This window comes from Somniosus microcephalus, chromosome 10 (assembly GCF_052327205.1).
Source record: "Somniosus microcephalus isolate GS21.2 chromosome 10, FLI_Smic_1.0, whole genome shotgun sequence".
Classification (NCBI taxonomy): Eukaryota; Metazoa; Chordata; class Chondrichthyes; order Squaliformes; family Somniosidae; genus Somniosus; species Somniosus microcephalus.
The window spans coordinates 225,365,216-225,392,887 of record NC_140996.1 but is presented as its reverse complement, the minus strand read 5'-3'; the positions used below and the strand labels follow the sequence as shown (position 1 = coordinate 225,392,887).

The following is a 27,672-nucleotide window of genomic DNA, read 5'->3' as shown; positions in this document are numbered from 1 at the left end:
GCATACTCAGGACCAGAATGAAACATGCTTTATGCAAAATTTTGCAGTAAAACTCCACAAATATTTCAGGTTTTTAAAAAAAAAGCCACGCAGAAGAAATAAATCTGATTCACACAGCAATTTGCAAACTTTCAACATCCACTCAACACGTAATTCTCCTACATTTATTTACAGGCAGAAGGATATAAAATTGATGTGAGGCAAAGGATCAGTGAGTCAACATTTGGAGCCAGCACTTTGCTCTTTGTTGCCCACTGTGGCAGTCTCGACCCCAGCCAAACACGCTTCAAAGGATTAGTTGAAGCATCGCCTGATAGAATCATAGAAATCAAAAGCATAGGAGGAGGCCATTCGGTCCACCGTGTCTGTGCCGGCTGAAAAAGAGCTATCCAGCCTAATCCCACTCTCCAGCTCTTGGTCCGTAGCCCTGCAGGTTACGGCACTTCAAGTGCACATCCAAGTGCTTTTTAAATGCGATGAGGGTTCCTGCCTCTACCACCCTTTCAGGCTGTGAGTTCCAGACCCCCACCACCCTCTGGGCAATGTTCCCTCTAACTTTTTTGTACTGAGCGGGCCACGAACTCCTTTGAGTGCGGCCTTTTTGCCCGTGGGCAAATTTCACACCGACAACAGCAACCACTTAAAAGCATATATACAGTAATGCGATATTGCCACTGCACCGTCTCAAATCATGAGACAATCAGACAAGGTTCTATACAAGTTTAACATAACTTTACTGCTTTTGAATTCTATTCCTCTAGAAATGAGCCCCAGTGCTTTATTTGCACGTTTATGGCTTTTTTAACCTGTGTTGCTACTTTTAATAGAAACATAGAAGATAGGAGCAGGAGTAGGCCATTCGGCCCTTCGAGCCCGCTCCGCCATTCAATGAGATCATGGCTGATCATCCAAATTCAGTACCCTGTCCCTGTCTTCTCCCCATATCACTTGATCCCTTTAGCCTCAAGAAATATATCTAACTCTTTCTTGAATATATTTAATGAACTGGCCTCCACCGCCCTCTGTGGCAGAGAATTCCACAGGTTCACCACTCTCTGGGTGAAGAAATTCCTCCTCATTTCAGTCCTAAATGGCTTACCCCTTATCCTTAGACGATGACCCCTGGTTCTGGACTCCCCGACCATCAGGAACATCCTTCCTGCATCTAGTCTGTCCAGACCTGACAGAATTTTATAGGTTTCGATGAGATCCCCTCTCAATCTTCTAAACTCCAGTGAGTATAAGCCCAATCGACACAATCTCTCCTCATACGTCATTCCTGCCATCCCAGGTATCAGTCTGGTGAATCTTCGCTGCACTCCCTCCATGGCAAGAACGTCCTTCCTCAGGTAAGGCGACCAAAACTGCACACAATACTCAAGGTGCGGTCTCACCAAGGCCCTGTACAACTGTAGCAAGACATCCTTGTTCCTGTACTCGAACCCTCTTGCTACGAAGGCCAGCATACCATTTGCCTTCTTAACCACCTGCTGCACCTGCATGCTTACCATCAGCGACTGGTGCACAATAACACCCAGGTCTCTTTGCAATTCCCCTTCTCCCAATCTATTGCCATTCAAATAATAATCTGCCTTCCTGTTTTTGCCACCAAAGTGGATAACCTCACATTTATCCACATTATAGTGCATTTGCCATGTTTCTGCCCAATCACCCAACCTGTCCAAATTGTACTGGAGTTTCACGACATCCTCCTCACAGCACACACGCCCACCCAGCTTTGTGTCGTCTGCAAATTTGGAGATATTACATCCAATTCCCTCGTCCAGATCATTAATATATATTGTGAACAGCTGGGGTCCTAGGACCGATCCTTGCGGTACCCCACTAGTCACTGCCTGCCACTCGGAAAACAACCCGTTTATTCCAACTCTTTGCTTTCTGTCCGCCAACCAGTTCTCTATCCAAGTCAATACCTTGCCCCCAATCCCATGTGCCTTAATTTGGCATGCTAATCTCTTATGTGGGACCTTATCGAAAGCTTTCTGAAAGTCCAAATACACCACATCCACTGGTTCTCCCTTATCTATTTTACCAGTTACATCCTCAAAAAATTCCAGTAGATTAGTCAAGCACGATTTACCTTTTGTAAATCCATGTTGACTTTGTCCGATCCTGTCACTGCTTACCAAGTGCTCTGCTATTACATCTTTTATAATAGACTCTAGCATTTTCCCCACTACCGATGTCAGGCTTACTGGTCTATAATTCCCCGCTTTTTCCCCACCACCTTTTTTTGAATAGTGGGGTAACATTAGCTACCCTCCAATCCATGATTTGTGAATCTATACCCTTAGATCCCTTTGCACCTCTGCCCCATTTATTTTCCAAGGAGTAGGTAGCCTCCTTATTCCTCCTACCAAAATGCACCATCTCACACTTATCTATATGGAAATTCATTTGTCATTTACATGTCCATTCTGCAAGTTTGTTTATGGTAAAATTAACATCACTTTCCCGTTTCTTTTCCGGCTTTAAAAATGTTTCCAAATTTTAAAAAAAACTCATTTTTGTTTCTGACAAAGGCAACCTGTTGCCGCCAGGTGGTTTGAATTCTTCAGACAGGTGCGTTAATTGGGTTGGTCTGTAGAAAGTGAGGTGCCTGGACATTTCAAAAAATATAAACCTGGTGCCAGAATTCTGATTTTCAAAAGTAAGCTTCAATTTTCCCCACTTTTTGTTAAGATTTTTATGAACTTTCATCAGCAACGAGACTAAAACCATAAATCCACCCCTGGTGCAATATTGGATTTATTAAAAAGTAGCAAATAAAATAAGTTAAACTTGTGTTAATCACTCTTCTTCCTTCTGCTAAAATGTTTCCTTGCATCACCTAATGAATGAAAGCCTGATCTTACAAACCCAGTAGGATCATTTTATTTTAAAAAGCGGATTCACGTACAGCTCAAAATTCGCACAAACTCATTTCTCATTTCCTCTCCTAAAACACGTCACTGCCATCTGACAGACAGCAACAAAGTTCCTCCTTACTCACCTGTTGCGGGTAAAACTAGGCGACTCACTCACCTGTAAGATGAGGTACGCGTGTGGTTATCTACCGCTCTCTCCCACCGATTTTTAAACCTTTGTCCAGCCCCGTAGCGGTGGCTGGCTGCACTGAGCTGGCCCCGCTCAGAAACGACTGGCCCCGCGGGGAGCGCGGAGTTTGCGTATCACAGGCCCCCCCTGGAACCGTGGCGCCAAAGGAGGAGGGAGGGAGACGCTGCCCTCATCACCGTGGCAACCGGCTGAGCGCGGCTTCTCTCCAGCTTCTGCCTGCGGCTCCTGGCACTTCCCAGAGGCCGACACACAACAACCAAGCCCCTCACCCACCCCCTCATGACGTGGCCGCTGCCCCAACCCTTTTGTTACTTTCCAATTGTGATCGGCTCCGAGGTGGCAAGACCCGCAAACGACTCTGTCTGCATTCCGGGCCATTGTGTATTGGGCCTCTCCCCCACGCCAGCTGTCCGGCAGTCCAGTTCTCTGCGCGGCATTTAATACGAAGTGTACGCAAGCTAAGCACAAAAGGCATCAAGGGGTATGGGGAGAGAGCGGGAATATGGTATTGACCGCGCTCAATCAGCTCTGATGGATGGGTCACATTGTCCGCATGCCCGATACGAGATTCCCAAAACAAGCGCTCTACTCGGAACTCCGACACAGCAAGAGAGCCCCAGGTGGGCAGAGGAAACGCTTCAAGGACACCTTCAAAGCCTCCTTGAAAAAGTGTAACATCCCCACCGACACCTGGGAATCCATGGCCCAAGATCGCACAAAGTGGAAGAGAAGCATCCGGGAAGGCGCCAAACACATCGAGTCTCTTCGCCGGGAGCAAGCGGAAGCCAAGCGCAGGCAGCGCACGTCAACCCAAGCACCCCACCCACCCGCCCCTTCAACCACCGTCTGCCCCACCTGTGACAGAGACTGTAGGTCCCGCATTGGACTCATCAGTCACCTGAGAACTCATTTTTAATGTGGAAGCAAGTCATCCTCGGTTCCGAGGGACTGCCTAAGAAGAGAAGGTGTTGAGATAGAGGATCAGCCATGATCATATTGAATGGCGGAGCAGGCTCGAAGGGCCAAATGGCCGACTCCTGCTCCTATTTTCTTTCTATGCGCGGCCATGCACCTTAGGTGGAAAAAAAAGTTCTCCAAAACTCCCCCTCGAATCCTTCTACCAATTACTTTAAATCTGAGCGCCCTGGTTATTGACCTCTCTGCTAAGAGAAATAGGTCCTTCCTATCCACTCTATGTGGGCCTCTGAATTTCATATACCTCAATGAAGTCTCCCCTCAGCCTGCTGGTAGAGCTGGTTAACAGTAATATGTAACTTAGCCATGCAGACGAGAAGATGCTTGGATTAGGGAAGAGAAAAAAAGAATCAGCTAGAATTCCCACTCCTGATCACCGTGTAGAGACTCTTGCTGGGAAAATCAGTGTGCGAGGTCAGGGTCAGGTTTAGCTGTGATGCTCTCCGTGCCGAATAGGCTGCCAACAATCACTGTCCAGGCTCACACCAGGTAACTACAGAAGAGGAATGCCAGTCGATCCATCTTAGCTCACCCAACCAGATAGAAACTACAGCCTCGCCCATCACTGCATCCTATTATTCCTTCTGTCTCAGCCGTGGCTCAGTGGGTAGCACCCTCGCCTCCGAGCCAGCAGGTTGTGGGTTCAAGCCCCACTCCAGAGACGTCAGCACATAATCTAGGCTGACACTTCAGTGCAGTGCTGAGGGAGTGCCGCACTGTCGGAGGTGCCGTCTTTTGGATAAGACATTAAAGCAAGACCCCCGTTTGCTCTCTCTGAATCCATGTGTTCAGGTTGAGTGAGGTCAGGATCACCTCTGATGCAGCCCCTCACAAAGGCTTGAATTGGCTGCCAGTATTGACCTTACAGCAACAACCACCTGTATTTATCTAGTGCCTTTAATGCAGCAAAATGTCCCGCGGCGCTTCACAAGAGCGATTATCAAACAGAATTTGACACCGAGCCACACAAGGAGATATTAGGAAAGCTTGGTCGAAGAGGTGAGCTTTAAGGGGCGTCTTAAAGGAGGAGAGAGGCGCGGAGAGGTTTCGGGAGGGAATTCCAGAGCTTAGGGCCCAGGCAGCTGAAGGCACGGCCGCCAATGGTGGAGCGATTAAAAATCAAGGATGCGCAAGAGGCCAGAATTGGAGGAGCGCAGAGATCGCAGAGGGTTGTGGGGCTGGGGCAGGTTACAGGGATAGGGAGGGACGAGGCCATGGCCAAGGATATAAAGTTTAAAATCAAGGCCTTGCATAATCATCACGTTGGCAAGGTACTGCAACTATACCCGGTACATATCAGCGTCACCAGGAAAGGGGGAAGAGACAAAAAAAATTCAGATAAAGAAAAAAAAACCCAAGCTGTGGCGCAAATGTCCCGATACGAAGTTCTCCAAGATCATTCACAAAATTGGGTAGCGTCAGTCAAGTAGATTTTCTCTAAATGACAGTGACTTTAAACCAAAAAAAAAAGGCCTAAATTCAATAACGCTCCGAAAAGCAGTAATCATAACATTCTTTTCCAAGACCATAAACTCATTCCAGGCATACTGCATACTGAGTGCAATATAATCACGGGTATGCTGTTAGGACTTGTACAGGAGAATCCGAAATATTCACTATATGTTGCTCAGTGTGATCAAAGCTTCACACGATAAATTGGTTGGGAAACTCCCCGTTTTTCAGGACCAAGTCCCCTTTTGATCGGTCTCCTCTTACCCTTTTTTGAGCTCGCTGATTTGATTTCTTTTTTAGTATATGGGATTTTTCTCCTACACGAGCTTCCCGATTTCTTTTAGTGTCAGTTTGGAGCAGTGCCCAAAGTGGGATGTTTTGAAATGATACAGAATGCTTCTCCGATAAATGCGGTAGCATTTATTGAGAGATGAAAGTGATTGTATTGGACACGGCATTTAATTCCGCCTGGCCCGAAATCACACGCACAAATTTGGCCCCCTGCTTTCATCTTAACTGTCCAAGTTAAATGGCTTGTTTATTTCAGCGTCACCTACACCTTTCATTATTTTGCAGACCTGCAGTTGTTCAAGTGGAGCAGACTTGAGCAGGTCTGGTGCACAAGTGCTTTAGCCAGTTAGCACCAGATCTAGATGGACCAGATCAGAAGGACGAGGTCAGAGCAGATTTAAATGGAGATGGAAATAGGCTGTCTATGGGAACGCACACCAAGGGGCTAGCAATTATCTAGCCCCATCACACTCCTGCAGGTACAGATTTCAGTTCATCGGAGATTCTGTCTATTTATGGAAACTCCACTTGTGCTTACAGCAAAGAAAAAGACTTGCAATTCTATAGTGCCTTTTACAACCTCGGGACATCCCAAAGTGCTTTACAGCCAAAGAAAAAGTTTTGAAGTGTAGTCACTGTTGTAATGTAGGAAGCACAGCAGCCAATTCACAGTGCCATTCACAACTCCTCAGATAATGAAGCAGTCCATGCCCGAATGCAACAAGACGTGGGCAGCATTGAGGCTTGGGCTGATAAGTGGCAGGTAACATTCGCGCCACAGAAGTGCCAGGCAATGACTATCTCCAACAAGCAAGAGTCTAACCACCGCCCCTTGACATTCAACGGCATTACCATCGCCAAATCCCCCACCATCAACATCCTGGGGGGTCACCATTAACCAGAAACTTAACTGGACCAGTCACATAAATACTGTGGCAACAAGAGGTCAGAGGCTGGGTATTCTGCGGCGAGTGTCTCACCTCCTGACTCCCCAAAGCCTTTCCACCATCTACAAGGCACAAGTAAGGAGTGTGATGGAATATTCCCCACTTGCCTGGATGAGTGCAGCTCCAACAACACTCAAGAAGCTCGACACCATCCAGGACAAAGCAGCCCGCTTGATTGGCACCCCATCCACCACCTTAAACATTCACTAGCCCCACCACCGGCGCACCGTGGCTGCAGTGTGCACCATCTACAAGATGCACTGCAGCAACTCGCCAAGGCTTATTCGGCAGCACCTCCCAAACCCGCGACCTCTTCCACCTAGAACGACAAGGGCAGCAGGCGCATGGGAACACCACCACCTCTAAGTTCCCCTCCAAGTCACACAGCATCCTGACTTAGAAATATATCGCCAATCCTTCATTGTCGCTGGATCAAAATCCTGGAACTCCCTAACAGCACTGTGGGAGTACCTTCACCACACGGACTGCAGTGGTTCAAGGAGGAGGCTCACCACCACCTTCTCAAGGGCAATTAGGGATGGGCAATAAATGCTGGCCTTGCCAACGATGCCCACATCCCATAAACAATTTTTTTTTTTTAATTTGCACACAGCAAGCTCCCACAAACAGCAGTGTGATAATGACCAGACAATGTGTTGTCTAGTTATATTGGTTGAGGGATAAATATTGGCCAAGATATCGGGGAGAACTCCCCTGCTCTTCTTCAAAATAGTGGCCATGGGATCTTCTACCTCCACTCGATAGGGCCGGATAGGGCAGAAGTGTCCTCGGTTTAATGTCGCATCTGAAAGATGGCACCTCTGACAAGTCCAGCACTCAGTACTGCACTGGGAGTTAAAAGGAAAAGAAAATAAAAAGAGGAGAAAGGAAAGTCTTGCATTTCTATAGCACCTTTCACGGCCACCAGACGCCCCAAAGCGCTTTACAGCCAATGAAGTACTTTTGAAGTGTAGTCACTGTTGTAATGTAGGAATGTAGCTGTAATGTAGAAGGAGGCAAAGTGTTGTGAGAAAGCCTGAACTGCAACACTCCTTCTCTCCCAAAGGCAAGAACTTCTGCTGTGAACAGCACCATAGGCATCAATAGCGCTCGAGTGATTTAGTTACCACACACGGCTGCAGCGGCTCACCACCACCTTCTCAAGGGCAATTGGGGATGGACAATAAACGCTGGCCTGGCCAGTGCCAAAAAAATGTCTCTCCCTTGTCCATTTTAGTGGCTCACAGTGGAATATGGTCCCATAGCCACTGGCAGCCCGAGCACCTCACACAAGTAGCCATTCTTGACAAGTGAATCAGACAGTCGGCATCATCAGATTATTCAACTGCAGGAGATAATCACACCAAGACCAATCTTATACTCAACCCAACATCCACACACATCCTTTTTTCATTAGATAGAGATCACGAGTAGGAACCATAGGTGATTTTCCCCCTACTTACCTCAGGGACACTAATAAAGAAGAATGACTTGCAATTATATCGCGCCGTTCACAACCGCCGGACGTCTCAAAGCACTTTACAGCCAATGAAGTGCTTTTGAAGTGGAGTCACTGTTGTAATGCAGGAAATGCGGCAGCCAATTTGCGCACAGCAAGCTCCCACTAACTGCAATGTGATAATGACCAGATAATCTGTTTTGGTTATGTTAGTTGAGGGAGAAATATTGGCCAGGAGCAGATGGAGCCTCGGTTTAACGTCTCATCTGAAAGACAGCACCTCCGACAGTGCAGCACTCCCTCAGCACTGCGCTGGAGTGTCAGCCTAGCTTTATGTGCTCAAGCCCCTGGAGTGGGACTTGAACCTACAACCTTCTGACTCAGAGGCGAGTGTGCTACCCCACTGAGCCACAGCTGACGCTCAGCACAAACCAAGGATAAAACCCAAGACTCTCCTAGTAGTCTCCATATACACCAGTTAATGGCAATGTTAATGCCATGCAAGGCCAGAGTGCCGGGAGTTCAAAAGTTTTGGCCTTTCTAACAAGTATGTCAGCTTGCAACCATAGAGCTTATTAACCACAACAGATTTCCTCAGCTCCCCAAAAAAAAGCATCTCCCTTAACCTCTGCTTTTCAAAAGGAAAAATCAAGATCATGAAAGCACATTGATGCACATTCTCTCTCTGGAAATCTAGCCGCTATAACCTTGGTTTCCCCAGTTAAGGAGCCCTGGGGATAAAGCACGAACAATGTAACCTGGGATGCCAAGTATCAGGTATACACAAGTTTATACAAACCAAGCCTGATGAACTGATACGATTAACAATGTTTAGAGGACTGTTGAAAATGCTCAGTAACAGCAGTCCAGTTTAGCAAGTAAGGCCTGCACCATTCCTTCAATTTGCAGCAATATGATTAATTCTCTGATCATCACCAACCAACTGCCAAAATACACTTTTTATCCCCAACAAAATAAAAGCGCAGGGGACTGTCATTTTCAATATGGGAGGGCTGGAAGAGATGCAGTTGCACATTGTAACCCATCTGCAACCGTACTCATTTAAGCCAATGTTATGGCACAGTAACTAACGTGACAGGACACCCAACACTTCCGCTGGGACAGGACAAGACAAGACAACTTGCATTTATATAGCGCCTTTCACAACCACCAGACTCTCAAAGTGCTTAGAGTCAATTAAGTACTTTTTGAAGTGTAGTCGCTGTTGTAATGTAGGAAACGCGGCAGCCAATTTGTGCACAGCAAGCTCCCACAAACAGCAATGTGATAACGACTAGATAATCTGTTTTAGTGATGTTGGTTGAGTGATCAATATTGGCCAGGACACCGGGGAGAACTCTCCTGCTCTTCTTCGAAATAGTGTCATTGGGACCTTTTACGTCCACCTGAGAGGGCAGACGGGGCCTCAGTTTAACGTCTCATCTGAAAGACGGCACCTCCGACAGTGCAGCACTCCCTCGGTACTGCACTGGGAGTGTCAGCCTCGATTTTTGTGCTCAAGTTTCTGGAGTGGGACTTGAACCCACAACCTTCTGACTCCGAGGTGAGGGTGCTGCCCACTGGGCCACTGCTGAAAAGAGCTCTTAACCCAAAAATGTGAGTTTCAACAATTAAATACTTTCAGGAGGGACAAAGCTGTACTGAAACAATATTTAAAGAAAAGTTTTTTTAAAAAACACAAATTCTTGCTGCAATTTCGTACCTGTTCCCAACAGTCAAATACTTTTTGCGCTGCTCTGCTTTTTAAGTCAGGTCCTGGGAGCTGGCTCCTAGCACTCGTGCTCGTGAATCCGGCTTTCACAGACTGCCGGCAGACTTCTCGACCCAGTCGTGCTTAACTTAAATGAAGATTGCTATAAAAGCACATTTAGAGACAGTGCATTGCAGTACAAATACTTTCCAAAGTGCTGACCGGGTTTTAAAGTTGACCTCATTTTATGACCTGATTTGGTGCAGGGGAGTCCCCTAGCCCCCTCCCTGTCTTGTTGTCCAATGATGCTCACAGAGCCCTTCAGCCTCCCGGAGCAAGCTCGCAGCCAACAGAGCAGGCATAAAATTGGATTACGCAAAACCCACGTCAAATTGTACCGTTTGTTCAACTCCCCCCCCAACCACCATCAGCACACGGATGGTCGTAAGCCCGAGTAATCTGCGGCAGTAAATAGGCAAGGAAGGCTCAGACAAAAACAGGATGAAGGGGAAACCATTTCCACTGGCAGGAGGGTCAGTAACCAGAGGACACAGGTTGAAGACAAATTGGCAGAAGAACCAGAAGGGAGACGAGGAGAATTCATGATTTTATTTCTTTTTCATGCAGCGAGTTATAATGATCTGATTTAGTGATGTTGATTGAGGGATAAATATTGGCCAGGAAACTGGAGAGAACTCCTGAAAAGAGTGGTGGAAGCTTATTCAATGGTAACTTACTAAAGGAAATTTGATATATACTTGAAAACGGAAATTTGGCAGGGCTGTGGGGAAAGAGCAGGGGAGTGGGACTCATTGGAGAGCTCTTTCAAAGAGCCGACAAAGGCATGATGGGCCGAATGGCCTCCTTCTGTGCTGCATGATTCAATGATTGTACTGCAATGTACAATGTGAAGGCACTCCAATAGGAATAGCCCCAGGAGACAGTCAGGGCTCTAAGACCTATAAACCTTCCAAATCTGAGGATGCACCTGGCCAATTCCACAACTTCGAAACCATACAGGAAACTCTCCGTAAGTGGCGAACACCTGGACGGAGGAGCTGAAAGAACGACCAAGGGTCACTTTGGGAGCTCGTGTCATTATTTACATTGCATTTGTCAGGATGGCGTGGGAAGCAGAAGGGAGGTAATTTTTAACAACTTGTATTTATATATCGCATTTAACATAGTAAAACAGGAGCGTTATATGACAACATTTGACACATGGAGATATTAGGACAGTGACCAATAGCTTGGTCAAAGAGGTAGGTTTTAAGAAGCATTTTAAAGGAGGAGAGAGAGGTAGAGAAGTGGAGAGGTTTAGGGAGGGAATTCCAGAGCTTAGGGCCTCGGCAGCTGAAGGCACGGCCACCAATGGTGGAACGATTAAAATCAGGGATGCTCAAGAGGCCAGAATTGGTCCGAGATATCTAGGTATTGGACTGCAATATTATTCACGTTACAAAACTGCTCTAAACTTTGCACACAAGCTGATGGTAAAATCTTCCGGCTTGATTCAACTCATTAGAAAACTAAAAACAAGGCTCGGAGTGGCTGAGACATCTTACAGTCCACAATGCAGAGAGCCTGGTAAAGCCTCTGGGACCTTGCAAGCTCTTGGAAGAGTAACTGAACCAGTTGATGCATTGACCATATGGAGCTCTCATTTATTCAAAAGGGTTGTATTTACTGTCGTCATGACGGGTAAACTATAGTCAACGAGGGTCTCAGAGTTGTAGTGAGCGTTCAGAACCACAATATGCTCCGAAGCAAATTCCAATACTTAGTGTCATGTCAGCCTTGGCTCAGAGGTAATCTCTGAGTGAGAAGGTCGTGGGTTCACGACCGGTTCCAGAGACTTGAGCACATGGTGCACTGTTGGAGGTGCCGTCTTTCAGGTAGGACTTCAGATTTTTTTGTCCAATCTGTCCTCTCAGGCGGATGTAAAAGATCCCAAAGAGCAGGGGGGGTTCTTCCGGTGTCCTGGCCAATATTTATCCCTCAACATACATCACTAAAACAGATTATCTAGTCGTTATTCTCTTTGCTGTTTGTGGGATCTTGCTCTATGCAAATTGGCTGCTGCATTTCCTTACATTGCAACAGTGATTACATCCAGGCTTGGGCCGATAACAGACAGGTATCATTCACACCACATCATCAGTCAGCCATCATCTGAGCTCCTGTGATTGTCCTCCCCACTTCTCAAGGCAGGGACTTGAACCCTGGTGCTGTGTTTTGGACTGTACACGGTTGCTCTTTCAGTTATAGTACGTAACACGTCAATGAGTCATGGCTTGCAGGTTGTGGATGTCGGCGGCTAAGGCTCGTCCACCTTTTTATGGTATCGCCTCCATCAAGGGCCCCACAGCCCTCCTCCAGCCGCTCAACCACCCAAAGCACTTTCTGGAGGTGGCCAGTTTATTTAACCACCACCCAGCATTAGGCGTTGACCAGTCACAGGTAGTACTGTCTACTGTCATTACAGTAGCAGTTTTCAACACCCAACCTGATTGTATCACACCACATAAGTACCAAGTAATGACCGCCTCGAACAAGAGAAAGCCCAGCTATCTCACTTTGACCTCAAACAGCATCACCATATCCCCCACCATCAACATCTTCAGGATCACCATTGACCAGAAGCTTAAGTGGACCAGCGTTTTCTACCATAACATGCTGTAAGAGCGGGGCTGAGGAAGGACAGTCTGCGATGAACAGCTCACCTTCTCAAAAGCCTATCCATCAGCTACAAGGCTCAAGTCTTGCAGATGATGGATAGGCTTTTGAAGAGGGAGTGTGATTGAATGCTCACCACTTGCCTGGATGGGTGCTGCCGCAACAACACTCAAGAAGCCAACGCCATCGACAGAGCAGATCACTTGATCAGAGCTCTGGCCAATAGACTCAATATCCGCCTCCTCCACCACAGCACTGTGGTTGCAGTATGCACTGCAGCGATTAACCAAGGTTACTTCGACAGCACCTCCCTCCCCTGTCAGCTGTACCATGATAAGGACAAGAGCAGCAATGTGGTGTGAACACCATCACCTCTGACTCACACATCATCCTGACTTGGACATGTATCGCCGTTCCTTCATTGCCACTGGGTCACTACCCTGGAATTCCCGACCTAACAATATTGTTGGAGGACCATCACCACAAGGACTGTATCCATTCGAGGAGGACCACCACCACCTTCTCAGGGTAACTAAGATATGCAATAAATGCATCCTTGCCATTGACGCCCACATCCCAAAAACAAATATTTAAAAAACTTTGAAAAGTTAGGAGCTGTGGTCTGAGAATTCAATATTTATTCTTTGCAGTGGTGGAACATAGCTTCATATGCTCAGTATCCTGCACATCTCAGTCCCATCACCAGGTGTAACAGTGGCCAGCTACTACACCAAGGGTTAAGAACTTAGGGAGTCACCTCTAGGCTGCTTTCACACAGTAGCCAGTTTCAATAAAGCATCAGTGGAACAGGGAAGCAAGCCTCATTCCTTCTAAGCCATGGAGAAACCAACAATTAGCTGGGAGACAGGCAAAGGAGAGAGTAGAAGGGAGATCATAAAAAGGCTGGAGGAGAAGCTCTTAAATCCAAAGTTGCATCACAATTTAACATCTGCTGGGCAAACTGAATATTCTAATACAATTTGCACAGGAAGAGGGAATTAAGCGCTGATTAAAGCACGAGGCACAGACATCAGCTCCCTATTTCCATGAAGCCAAGAGACAAACATGGGACCTTTTCCTACAGTGTGCACATTCAATTTCATTTATGGTGCTTACTAGTTCTGAAGTTTTTGCATTTCGTTCATCACAGATGCCAGTAGTAAATAAAATTAAACTGTGAAGTAATTAATCATGCAACTATTGTCTAGACTTCTTTTTCTGCAATCCTCTTTGGAGGGTGGTGACATACAGTTGGTCATGGAGTGGGGCCAACAGCCACTCAATTCCTCCCAACAATGGCCATTCTTCATGGGCGAGAAAAAGACAGCAGCCGTCTCAGATGGTGAGGGTATTAAGGGACCAAGGCAGGTGGATGGAGTTAAGATACAGATCAGCTATGTTCTAATTCAATGGCGGAACAGGCTCAAGGGTCTGAATGGCCTACTCCTGTTCCTATGTTCAACTGTGGGAGAGGTAACCCAGCCAAATCCAACTGTCTTGGTCACACATGCAGATTTTCCAACAGGGAATCACTGGACCATGGTCAGGGTGAAGAACCTTGTCCAATTGCGTTCTCCTCTCCATAGTCCAGAAGTATCAGGGCCTGTTGCAGTGCACCCTTACCGCCACCCCAGCTGACACAACACGAGAAAGGTCAAAGCTCTCCCTTCTAGTGCCCTAGCTCTCCCATTTTAGCATCCAACAGCATTTTAGAATAAAAGTGGCCATGAAGCTGTCGGATTGGCGTAAAAAATCCAACTGGTTCACTAATGCCCTTGAGGGAAGGAAATCTGTTGTTCTTACCCACTCTGGCCTGAGTGATTCCAGTCCCACATCAACGTGGCTGACTCTAAACTGCCTTCTGAAGTCACCTAGCAAGTCACTCTGTTACATCAAATAGCTCGTGGTTCAAGAAGGCGGCCCACCACCACCTTCTCGGGGCAACTAGTGATGGGCGAGAAATTCCAGCCTTGCCAACGATTCCACACCTGAGAAAAACCTACAAACGTTAACGGACTCAAAAGCAATATAGGGAAGATTTAACAAGTTCACAGAGGATGGTGGCACAGATTGCCCTGGGAGACAAGTAGATGACATGTAGCCTAAGCAAATTCCAGAGGGAGCTGGATAGCGGTATCATAGAAAAAAAAATCAACCAAAAACTATAAGTGATGGGAGTACAATCATGGCGATCCCTCGAGGCCCTGCCTTTTTATCTGGCATGTAGCTCCCAATACTCCCTCAGCAGGACCTCCTCCCCTGTTCTTTCTTAAGTCGATGGTTCCAACATGAATCACAACAACTGGTTCTCCCCTCCCCCCGCCGCTGCCTTCCCTTTCCAAGTTTCTTTCGAGCCGCTTCACGATTTCCCTTACCCTGGCACTGGGTAGGTAACACACCTTCCTGGACTCCTGATCACGACAACAGAAGATACCCTCTATCCCCCAACTATCGAATCCCTTACGGCAATAACCTTTCTATACAGTCGTTCCCCACTTTGGACAGCTCCACGGTACCTTGGTTAGCATTCTGGCCATCCTACCCACAGCCTTCTTCCTTAACCCCTCAGGTAGCAAGCACATCGTACCTGACCTAAATCCGCGGATTCTCCTTCCCAGCCACCACTAGGTTCTCCCTACCCTGCTGACCACTGGAACTAAATCCCAGCACCAGCGGAACTAAATCCCAGCACCAGCGGAACTAAATCCCAGCACCAGCGGAACTAAATCCCAGCACCAGTCACCAGCAGAACTAAATCCCAGCACCAGTGGGACTAAATCCCAGCACCAGTGGGACTAAATCCCAGCACCAGTGGGACTAAATCCCAGCACCAGTGGGACTAAATCCCAGCACCAGTCACCAGCGGAACTAAATCCCAGCACCAGCGGAACTAAATCTCAGCACCAGCGGAACTAAATCCCAGCACCAGCGGAACTAAATCCCAGCACCAGCGGAACTAAATCCCAGCACCAGCGGAACTAAATCCCAGCACCAGCGGAACTAAATCCCAGCACCAGCGGAACTAAATCCCAGCACCAGCGGAACTAAATCCCAGCACCAGTCACCAGTGGAACTAAATCCCAGCACCAGTCACCAGCGGAACTAAATCCCAGCACCAGTCACCAGCGGAACTAAATCCCAGCACCAGTCACCAGCGGAACTAAATCCCAGCACCAGTGGAACTAAATCCCAGCACCAGTGGAACTAAATCACAGCACCAGTGGAACTAAATCCCAGCACCAGTGGAACTAAATCCCAGCACCAGTGGAACTAAATCCCAGCACCAGTGGAACTAAATCCCAGCACCAGTGGAACTAAATCCCAGCACCAGTGGAGCTAAATCCCAGCACCAGTGGAGCTAAATCCCAGCACCAGTGGAACTAAATCCCAGCACCAGTGGAACTAAATCCCAGCACCAGTGGAACTAAATCCCAGCACCAGTCACCAGCGGAACTAAATCCCAGCACCAGTGGAACTAAATCCCAGCACCAGTCACCAGTGGAACTAAATCCCAGCACCAGTCACCAGCGGAACTAAATCCCAGCACCAGCGGAACTAAATCCCAGCACCAGTCACCAGTGGAACTAAATCCCAGCACCAGTCACCAGCGGAACTAAATCCCAGCACCAGTGGAACTAAATCCCAGCATGTCAGTATTTTCACGAGGGGGAAAAAAGTGGGAGAAAATTGCTATTTAAAAAAAAAGACAAAGTTTAAAGCTTTTTTAGTTATTTGAATAAAGCATTTGAATTTTCATGGGGCTGTATACCGTCATACCATGTTTAAAAAGAAACGGATGAAAGAAAAGTATAAGAACCGCACGGTGCCAAACACCGCAGATGGTCACCTTGGGAAGTAGAGCCAGGTGAAGATTTTCATCACAAATTAGATTTTTTTTTTAATTTCAGTGGCCGAAAAAAATTCCACTTCACCCCATGTTAGAAAAAAGTGATTTTCTTTTAATTTTTGACATTTTGTTAAACAATAACTGTCAGGAAAACATTTTGCCAAGAGAGAGCGAGTAATTTAGCTGCACTCGAATTAAAAAATTGATGGTGCTAGTGATCGATAGGAAGCAGCTGTTTGGGCACAGCTGGCGCTCAGCAACCAGCCGTTCCTGCATCGACCAACTTTGGTTAATTCCTCATTTCCTAAATGTGGATTGGTGGTCAATGCCGACAGTTGCTGTGGATGGAGATGCCTTCAGTTATGACTGATGGCTCCGAGGGGGGGGGGGGGGAAACACACCCATCAACTGAGAGCGTACAGGAGCTTTCATGTGGCACGTGATGGATGGCTTTAGCCCCATCGAGTCGACAGCTAGAAATTGTCGTGTGTGTGTAGGAAGATAATTCGTGAATTCGTTTTTTTGGGGGGGGGGGGGGGGGGGGCGGAAGGCAAGTGTAATCCGGTCACAACAATTAATCGCCACTGAACAATTCATGTAAAACCTTCCCTACTTTCAGAAAAAGCACCCGATCGATCTCTGCGCGAAAGGCTATTACGTAAACTTTAAGCTGTGGGGAGTGAAGATATAACCAGGGAATGGATAAAACACTGGCTGAAGTGTAGAAAGCAGCGCTTGTTTTGGCGAGTCTCGTATCAGGCATGCGGATGATGTGGCCCGTCCATCGGAGCTGATCGAGCGTGGTCAAAGCTTCGAAGCTGGGGATGTTGGCCTGAGCGAGAACACTGACGTTGGTGCGCCTATCCTGCCAATGGATTTGCAGGATCTTGCGGAGGCAGCGTTGGTGGTACCTCTCCAGTGCTTTGAGGTGCCTGCTGTATATGGTCCATGTCTCTGAAGCATACAGCAGGGCGGGTATCACTGCTGCTCTGTTGACCATGAGCTTGGTGCTGGGCTTGAGGCAAGAGAGCCCAGGTGGGCAGAGGAAACGCTTCAAGGACACCCTCAAAGCCTCCTTGAAAAAGTGCAATATCTCCACCGACACCTGGGAATCCCCAGCCCAAGACCGCACAAAGTGGAGGAGAAGCATCCGGGAAGGCGCCGAACACCTCGAGTCTCTTCGCCGGGAGCAAGTGGAAGCCAAGCGCAAACAGCAGAAGGAGCGCACGTCAACCCAAGCACACCACCCACCCGCCCCTTCAACCACCGTCTGCCCCACCTGTGACAGAGACTGCAGGTCCCGCATTGGACTCATCAGTCACCTGAGAACTCATTTTTAGTGTGGAAGCAATTCATCCTCGGTTCCGAGGGACTGCCTAAAAAAAAAGACGACAGCAGCAGGCACTCGAGAAGAGCTTTATCAAGGGCTGATTAGGATGCCCAGGTATCAGCGTTGGGATCCCGCTTCTGTTTGGCATCGACTGGATTTAGAACCTCAACGACAAATTGTTTAATTCGCTGACAGTAACAAACTACGAGGAAGCTCGGGAACTACAGAACGAGGTAGACAAAATATGCAAAAGTGGCAGAGCAATGGTAGCTGAATTTTAAAATGGACAAGCAGAAAGCACTGCACAGCGGAAGGAAACAATGGCTGACATGTGCTGCATGAATGGCATTGAGAGAGATAAGGAAGGAGTCGAAAGAGATTAGGGTTGTTGGTAGACTCAACGCTCAACAATGCGGAGCAAACAGCAAAGCAAATTGGAAAACCAAACTATTATAGCCGAAACAAGAGAGAGCACAACTTGAACCAAGTCATGCTCGCAGTGCTCCGGGGGAGGGGAGAGAGAGAGATATATCATGTAAAATATCTACACACATACATACATATACACACACAGGATTCATAGATTATTGCATCTAAATATTGGTCAAGCTCAGACCAGCCAACTTGGCACAGGCCAGGGTTCGAGCGTTTCAATAGTGTGACGTCACATCCGCAATAATTATAGGTAAATTTGCGGTCTATATGTGCAACTGTTAAAACATAGGCTGCTAAAAAATTTTGCCTCACTACACTGCGCAACCTACATTTTCTGTCCTGGCTACTCTGCTGTGCTCCCACCCTGTGATTCAGTTTTGAAAATAAGGTCACCCTAATGTAATGTATGGCTTCTGATATTTTAAGAGAAGGGAAATAGATGTAAGGATAAGGGGTCATAGTCTAAGGATAAGGGGTAAGCCATTTAGGACAGAGATGAGGAGGAATTTCTTCACCCACAAAGTGAACCTGTGGAATTCTCTACCACACAAGGCAGTTGAGGCCAATTCATTAAATATATATTCAAGAAGGAGTTGGATATATTTCTTAAGGCTAAAGGGATCAAGGGATATGGGGAGAAAGCAGGGACAGGGTACTGAATTTGGATGATCAGCCATGATCTCATTAAATGGCGGAACAGGCTCGATGGGCCGAATGGCCTACTCCTATCTTCTATGTTTCTATATTGAGGGGGGCTACATCTTCCTTTTACAATACTGGGTCTCCTGTTGAAGCGCCTCCTCCATCCATTTAAAAATTAACTCATTTGATTATGTGTCCTAACTCACACCAAGTCCCATTCACCCATCACCCCCTGTGCTCGTTAACTATATTGGCTCCCGGTTAAGAACATAAGAAATAGGAGCAGGAGTAGGCCAATCGGCCCCTCGAGCCCGCTCCGCCATTCAATAAGATCATGGCTGATCTGATCCTAACCTCAAATCTACTTTCACTCTCCATCCCACCCGAACCCATGTGATCTCCCGGGAGAGGCGAAAAACCAGATAAAAAACCCAATGGCGAATTTGGGAGAAAAAAATCTGGGAAATTCCTCTCCGACCCATCTAGGCGATCGAAACTCGTCCAGGAGATCACTCTGTCCCTGTATTTCCTGCAGTACTTACCTTCTGTAAGAGGTGATCTCCACCCCAGCCAGGAACAGGCCCAATTTACTCTTGAAGGACTCCTAGCTGGCAGCCTGTTCCCGAGGTCTCCACTAATCCCTGTGAATAAAACCATCTCCTGAAATCTAACACAGAATTAGAACACAAGTAGGAGGAGCAGGATCAGGCTACACGGCCCCTGGGCCCGCTCCGCCACCCACAGGACCATGACCAATCCGAACCTAGACTCATGTCCGATTTCCTGCCCGCTCCCCATAACCCCTAATTCCCTTTACTTCCAGGAAACTGTCTATTTCTGTTTTAAATTTATTTAATGATGTAGCTTCCACAGCTTTCTGGGGCAGCAAATTCCACAGACCTACCACCCTCTGGGTGAAGAAGTTTCTCCTCATCTCAGTTTTGAAAGAGCAGCCCCTTATTCTAAGATTATGCCCCCTAGTTCTAGTTTCACCCATCATTGGGAACATCCTCACCACATCCACCCGATCAAGCCCCTTCACAATTTTATATGTTTCAATAAGATTGCCTCTCATTCTTCTGAACTCCAATGAGTAGAGTCCCAATCTACTCGACCTCTCCTCATACGGCAACGTATCAATTTCAAAATTCCATCCTTGTTTTCAAATCCCTCCATGGCCTCGCCCCCTCCCCACCTCCGAGATCTCTGCGCTCCTCCAATTCTGGCCTCGAACATCCCCGATTTTAATCGCTCCACCATTGGCGGCCGTGCCTTCTGTTGCCTGGGCCCTAAGCTCTGGAATTCCCTCCCTAAACCTCTCCACCTCGCTCTCCTTCTCTAAGACGCTCCTTAAAACCGACCTCTTTGACCAAGCTTTTGCTCACCTGCCCCTAATTTCCCCTTGTGTGGCTCGGTGTCAAGTTGTTTTCTTATAACGCTCCTGTGAAGCGCCTTAGGACGTTTTACTATGTTAAAGGCGCTATATAAATACAAGCTATTGTTGTTGTTGATTTTATATTGTGTACAAAAAGTATTGTACTTCCCCATTGCGAAGTACATTTTTGTTGCAGCATTTCAATTTCTTTCCTTTTAAATCATCCTTTTCTGGTGGTGACAAATCATTGCTGTACAGAGGTTTTAGCTTTTGTTAAACTTGTGGGCTGTACAAGCGATGCCTCTTTAACGACATTACTGCACCCTGTCATATTCAGCTGCTGGATCTGTGACTGTTTCCCGGAGGATAAGCTCATCAACCCTACACAGCAAAAACGTCATTGTTAGAAATCATCAATTAAGCAGGAGCCAGTGCGACATGAAAGAGGTCCCCCACCAGCTCCGCGTGCTGCTCAAGAGGCTGAGAGAACACAGGGGCTTTCAGAGCAGCAGATGGTTTAAAAAGAAATGGTGATGCAGATACAGAGAGACAGAGAGAGAGAGAGAGACAAAGATCAAGAAAGTGGAGAAAAATAAAAAGGGAGAAAGAAAGAGCGAACAGACAAAAAGCTTGCAAGAGAAAGGCAAATAAAGAGCAAGCAGGGGAGCGAGAAAGAGGGCAAGAGGGGGAGCGAGAAAGAGGGCAGGCGGGGGAGCGAGAAAGAGGGCAAGAGGGGGAGCGAGAAAGAGCGCAGGCGGGGGAGCGAGAAAGAGGGCAAGAGGGGGAGCGAGAAAGAGGGCAAGAGAGGGAGCGAGAAAGAGGGCAGGCGGGGGAGCGAGAAAGAGGGCAAGAGGGGGAGCGAGAAAGAGGGCAAGAGGGGGAGCGAGAAAGAGGGCAGGCGGGGGAGTGAGAAAGAGCGCAAGAGAGGGAGCGAGAAAGAGGGCAGGCGGGGGAGCGAGAAAGAGGGCAGGCGGGGGAGTGAGAAAGAGCGCAAGAGGGGGAGCGAGAAAGAGGGCAAGAGGGGGAGCGAGAAAGAGGGCAAGAGGGGGAGCGAGAAAGAGGGCAGGCGGGGGAGCGAGAAAGAGGGCAGGCGGGGGAGCGAGAAAGAGGGCAGGCGGGGGAGCGAGAAAGAGGGCAGGCGGGGGAGCGAGAAAGAGGGCAGGCGGGGGAGCGAGAAAGAGGGCAGGCGGGGGAGCGAGAAAGAGGGCAGGCGGGGGAGCGAGAAAGAGGGCAGGCGGGGGAGCGAGAAAGAGGGCAGGCGGGGGAGCGAGAAAGAGGGCAGGAGGGGGAGCGAGGAAGAGTGCAGGAGGGGGAGCGAGGAAGAGTGCAAGAGGGGGAGCGAGAAAGAGGGCAAGAGGGGGAGCGAGAAAGAGCGCAAGAGGGGGAGCGAGAAAGAGCGCAAGAGGGGGAGCGAGAAAGAGCGCAAGAGGGGGAGCGAGAAAGAGGGCAAGCGGGGGAGCGAGAAAGAGGGCAAGCGGGGGAGCGAGAAAGAGGGCAAGAGGGGGAGCAAGGAAGAGCGCAAGAGGGGGAGCGAGAAAGAGCGCAAGAGGGGGCGCGAGAAAGAGGGCAAGAGGAGGAGTGAGAAAGAGGGCAAGAGGGGGAGCGAGAAAGAGCGCAAGCGGGGGAGCGAGAAAGAGGGCAAGCGGGGGAGCGAGAAAGAGCGCAGGAGGGGGAGCGAGAAAGAGGGCAAGAGGGGGAGCGAGAAAGAGCGCAAGAGGGGGAGCGAGAAAGAGGGCAAGAGGGGGAGCGAGAAAGAGGGCAAGAGGGGGAGCGAGAAAGAGGGCAAGAGGGGGAGCGAGAAAGAGCGCAGGAGGGGGAGCGAGAAAGAGGGCAAGAGGGGGAGCGAGAAAGAGGGCAAGAGGGGCAGCGAGAAAGAGGGCAAGAGGGGCAGCGAGAAAGAGGGCAAGAGGGGGAGCGAGAAAGAGCGCAAGAGGGGGAGCGAGAAAGAGCGCAAGAGGGGGAGCGAGAAAGAGCGCAAGCGTGGGAGCGAGAAAGAGGGCAAGCGGGGGAGCGAGGAAGAGCGCAAGCGGGGGAGCGAGGAAGAGCGCAGGAGGGGCAGCGAGAAAGAGGGCAAGAGGGGGAGCGAGAAAGAGCGCAAGAGGGGGAGCGAGAAAGAGCGCAAGAGGGGGAGCGAGAAAGAGCGCAAGCGTGGGAGCGAGGAAGAGGGCAAGCGGGGGAGCGAGGAAGAGCGCAAGCGGGGGAGCGAGGAAGAGCGCAAGCGGGGGAGCGAGGAAGAGCGCAAGCGGGGGAGCGAGGAAGAGCGCAAGCGGGGGAGCGAGGAAGAGCGCAAGCGGGGGAGCGAGGAAGAGGGCAAGCGGGGGAGCGAGGAAGAGCGCAAGCGGGGGAGCGAGGAAGAGCGCAAGCGGGGGAGGAGAGAATGAGCAAGAGGGGAAAGAGCAAGAACGTGGGAGAGCGAGACACAGTTTGCATCTCAATAGCTGGAAAAGGCCTGTGGCAAAAAGGCTAAAGCCCTGCTCCCCTACTGTCTTTCACAGGGATGTGTTTTCCTTTCCCTACTCAACCATTTCAACACTACAAAATCGAAGGGCTATTTACATTATAAGCCACTCTCCCAAATTTACTTCTAAATCATGGCGAACTGGCAGCACCTGCAGAGTACTGACACCCTGATACTGCGTCACAATATTACTTTGAAGATAATAAGTAAGTTTGCGCACAATATCATTACATCGCCACAGAATTGTGTTGTTGGTGCCACTAGCTCGAGTAAGGGTGGGAGCAGCTGGAAGAGACAGGTCCTCCTCACCATCGGCCTTAAAAAAAAAAACCAGCAGGTAGACCCTGACACTACTGCCAGCCACGGAGACCCGTGTTATGGGAGATGGCAGCTGCCCAATATCAAAGCGTCTTTCATTTCGAACTCAAAATACTTCCAGGGAATCTTCAGAAAATATTTCGTAGGCAGGCAGTGGCATCAACAAAAGTCAGAGACAAACACTCCACGACGCAAACGTTCCTTTGGGGAACAAGCGATGCGCTTGTGACTATCTGTCAGCTAAAGAAGAATGAAAGACTTGCATTTCACGACCACCGGACGTACCAAAGCGCTTTACAGCCAATGAAGTACTTTTGAAGTGTAGTCACTGTTGTAAAGTAACCAGCTGGAATCAACTGAAATCCTCCCGAAGGTGGTGAGACGCCGTCTGCCTCCGATGGGAAGCAGCAAAGCTAACTGGGTGCCACCTGCTGCACTTGTAGTCAGACCCGCAATCCTCCACCTAGCTGCAGGTGTCTCCAACTCTCAGGAGCATTGCACCAACAGGATGACTGGCCTGTTTGGCCAAGGCATTAGACGTGGCTCAGTTGGCAGCACACTCGCCTCTTGAGTCAGAAGGTTGTGGGTTCAGAGTCCCACTCCAGAGACTTGAGCACATAATCTAGGCTGACACTCCTAGTGCAGTGCTGAGGGAGTGTTGGGCGGTCGGAGGTGTTGTCTTTCGGATGAGATGTTAAACCGAGGCCCCGTCTGCCTTCTCTAGGTGGACGTAAAAGATCCCACGGCACTATTTTGATGAAGAGCAGGGGAGTTCTCCCTGGTGTCCTGGCCAATATTTATCCTTCAACCAACATAACTATAACAGATGATCTGGTCATTATCACATTGCTGTTTGTGGGAGCTTGCTGTGCGCAAATTGGCTGCTGTGTTTCCCACATTACAACAGTGAACACTCCAAAAAGTACTTCATTGACTGTAAAACGTTTTGGGACATCCGGTGGTCATGAAAGGCACTATAGAAATGCAAGTCTTTCTAGGTGTACAAATCTTGTTCCAATGTTACCATCAGTGTAAACGTGGTGGACCGCCTTCAGTGTGCCAGTACAGCCTTCGGTCGCCTGAGGAAGAGAGTGTTTGAAGACCAGGACCTCAAACCCAGCACTAAGCTCATGGTCTACAGAGCAGCAGTGATACCCGCCCTGCTGTATGCCTCAGAGACATGGACCATGTACAGCAGGCACCTCAAAGCACTGGAGAGGTACCACCAACGCTGCCTCCGCAAGATCCTGCAAATCCATTGGCAAGATAGGCGCACCAACGTCAGTATTCTTGCTCAGGCCAACATCCCCAGCATCGAAGCTTTGACCACGCTCGATCAGCTCTGATGGACAGGTCACGTTATCCGCATGCCCGATACGAGACTCCCAAAACAAGCGCTCTACTCGGAGCTCCGGCACGGCAAGAGAGCCCCAGGTGGGCAGAGGAAATGCTTCAAGGACACCCTCAAAGCCTCCTTGAAAAAGTGTAACATCCCCACCGGCACCTGGGAATCCCTGGCCCAAGACCGCACAAAGTGGAGGAGAAGCATCCGGGAAGGCACTGAGCACCTCGAGTCTCTTCGCCGGGAGCAAGCGGAAGCCAAGCGCAGGCAGCGCATGTCAACCCAAGCACCCCACCCACCCGCCCCTTCAACCACCGTCTGCCCCACCTGTGACAGAGACTGTAGGTCCCGCATTGGGCTCATCAGTCACCCGAGAACTCATTTTTAGCGTGGAAGCAAATCATCCTCGGTTCCGAGGGACTGCCTAAGAAGAAGAAGAAGGTGGACTTGGAATGACAGCAGTCACTTTAATTGGAATGGGATAAATGGCTCACCTCAACCTATCATAGTGACACCTTCACATCAAAATTACATGTAATGTTTGCATTCATTTGCCCGACGTGGGCATCGCTGACAAGGCCAGCATCCCTAGCTGCCCCGAGAAGGTGGTGGTGGGCCTTCTTCTTGAACCGCTGCAGTCCCTGTGGTGACGGTGCTCCCACAATGCTGCCAAGTCGGGAGTTTATTTATTGTAGCGGTTTTGATACAACTAAATGGCTTGCTCGGCCACTTCGGAGCGCAGTTAAAAGTTGGTGTATGACTGGAGTTACGTTTAGGCCAGACTGGGTAAGGGCGGCAGGTTTCCTTTCCTAAAGGACGTCAGTGAACCAGTTGGGCTTTTGTGACAATCTGACAGCTTCATGGTCACTTTTACTGATATTTTTTGTTTTATAAAAAATCTGAATTCAAATTCTCAAAATGTCATGGTGGGATTTGAACCAGACTTCTAGACTCAGAGAATCATACAGCATGGAAGGAGGCCATTCGGCCCATCGTGCCAGTGCTGGCTCTCTGAAAGAGCTACCAATTACTCTCACTCCCCTGCGGTTTGCCCACAGCCCTGCAAATTTCTCCTTTGCAATTATTTATCTAATTTTCTTTTGAAAGTTACTAAAGAAAAGACTTGCATTTATATAGCGCCTTTCACAACCACTGGAAGTCTCAAAATGCTTTACAGCCAATTAAGTGCTTTTTGAAGTGGAGTCACTGTTGTAATGTGGGAAATGGGGCAGCCAATTTGCGCACAGCAAGCTCCCACAAACAGCAATGTGATAATGACCAGATAATCTGTTTTAGTGATGTTGGTTGAGGACAGTGACACCCTGCTCTTCTTCGAAATAGTGTCATGGGATCTTTTACGCCCACCTGAGAGGGCATCTGAAAGATGGCACCTCTGACAGTGCAGCACCTTCTCAGCACTGCACTAGGAGTGTCAGCCTAGCTTTTATGTGCTCAAGTCCCTGGAGTGGGACTTGAACCCACAACCTTCTGACTCAGAGGCGAGGGTGCTGCCAACTGAGCCACAGCCACAGCTGACACATCTATTAAATCTGCTCCCACCGCTCTTTCAGGCAGCGCATTTCAGATCATCACAAAATTGCTGCGTAAAAATATTTCCCCTCATCTCTCCTCTCGCTTTTTTGCCCAATTACCTTAAATCTGTGTCCTCTATTTACTGACCTTTTTTGAGGATGTAACTGGTAGAATAGATAAGGGAGAACCAGTGGATGTAGTGTATTTGGACTTTCAGAAGGCTTTCGATAAGGTCCCGCATAAGAGATTAGCGTGCAAAGTTAAAGCACATGGGATTGGGGGTAAGGTACTGTCTTGGATAGAGAACTGGTTGGCAGACAGAAAGCAAAGAGTTGGAATAAACGGGTCTTTTTCCGAGTGGCAGGCAGTGACTAGTGGGGTACCACAGGGATCGGTGCTAGGACCCCAGCTATTCACAAAATATATATATATATATATATATATATATATATATATATTATATATATATATATATATATATATAAATAAATGATCTAGACGAGGGAACTAGATGTAATATCTCCAAGTCTGCAGACGACACAAAGCTGGGTGGGCGTGTGTGCTGTGAGGAAGATGCCGAGAAACTCCAGGATGATTTGGACAGGTTAGGTGTTACTGCATTTGCCATGCATCTGCCCAATGTGGATAAATGCGAGGTTATCCACTTCGGTGGCAAAAACAAGATGACAGATTATTATCTGAACGGCAATAGATTGGGAAAAGGGGAAGTGCAACGAGACTTGGGGTGTCCTTGTGCACCAGTCGCTGAAGGTAAGTATGCAGGTGCAGCAGGTGGTTAAGAAGGCAAATGGTATGGTATGTTGGCCTTCATAGCGAGAGGATTCGAGTACAGGAGCAAGGATGTCTTGCTGCAGTTGTACAGGGCCTTGGTGAGACCACATCTTGAGTATTGTGTGCAGTTTTGGTCGCCTTATCTGAGGAAGGATGTTCTTGCCATGGAGAGAGTGCAGCGAAGATTCACCAGACTGATACCTGGGATGGCAGGAATGACGTATGAGGAGAGATTGGGTCGATTAGGCTTATATTCGCTAGAGTTTAGAAGAATGAGAGGGGATCTCATTGAAACTTATAAAATCCTAACAGGGCTAGACAGACTAGATGCAGGGAGGATGTTCCCGATGGCGGAGGAGTCCAGACCAGGGGTCACAGTCTAAGGATAAGGGGTAAGCCATTTAGGACAGAGATGAGGAAGAATTTCTTCACCCAGAGAGTGGTGAACCTGTGGAATTCTCTACCACACAAGGCAGTTGAGGTCAATTCATTAAATATATTCAAGAAGGAGTTAGATATATTTCTTAAGGCCAAGGGGATCAAGGCATATGGGGAGAAAGCAGGGACAGGGTACTGAATTTGGATGATCAGCCATGATCTCATTAAATGGCGGAACAGGCTCGAGGGGCCGAATGGCCTACTCCTGCTCCTATCTTCTATGACCCTCTTGCCAGTGGAAACAGTTTTTCCCTATCTGCTCTATCAAAACCCATATATAATTTTAAACACCTCTGTTAAATCTCCCCTTAACCTTCTCCAGAACCCAAGGAGAACAATCCCAGCTACTCTAGTCTCTCCACATATTTGAATTCCCTCATCCATGGTACCATTCCAGTAAATCTCTTCTGCACCCTCTCGAAGGGCTTGACATCCTTCATAAAGTCTGGTGCCCAAAATTGGATACAAAACTCTAGCTGAGGTTTAACCAGTGATTTATAAATGTTTACCATAGCTTTGCAGTTACTAGTCCAGTAACATAACCACTACACTACAGTACCCATATAATATGCA

General features: G+C 48.3%; 1 protein-coding gene across 5 annotated transcripts in view; it reads right to left on the bottom strand.

Moving 5' to 3' along the window:
- pak1 (p21 protein (Cdc42/Rac)-activated kinase 1) overlaps window positions 1–27,672 on the bottom strand; it is a 235,862-nt gene that overhangs the window by 162,621 nt on the left and 45,569 nt on the right. The gene's annotated exons all lie outside the window — the stretch shown is intronic.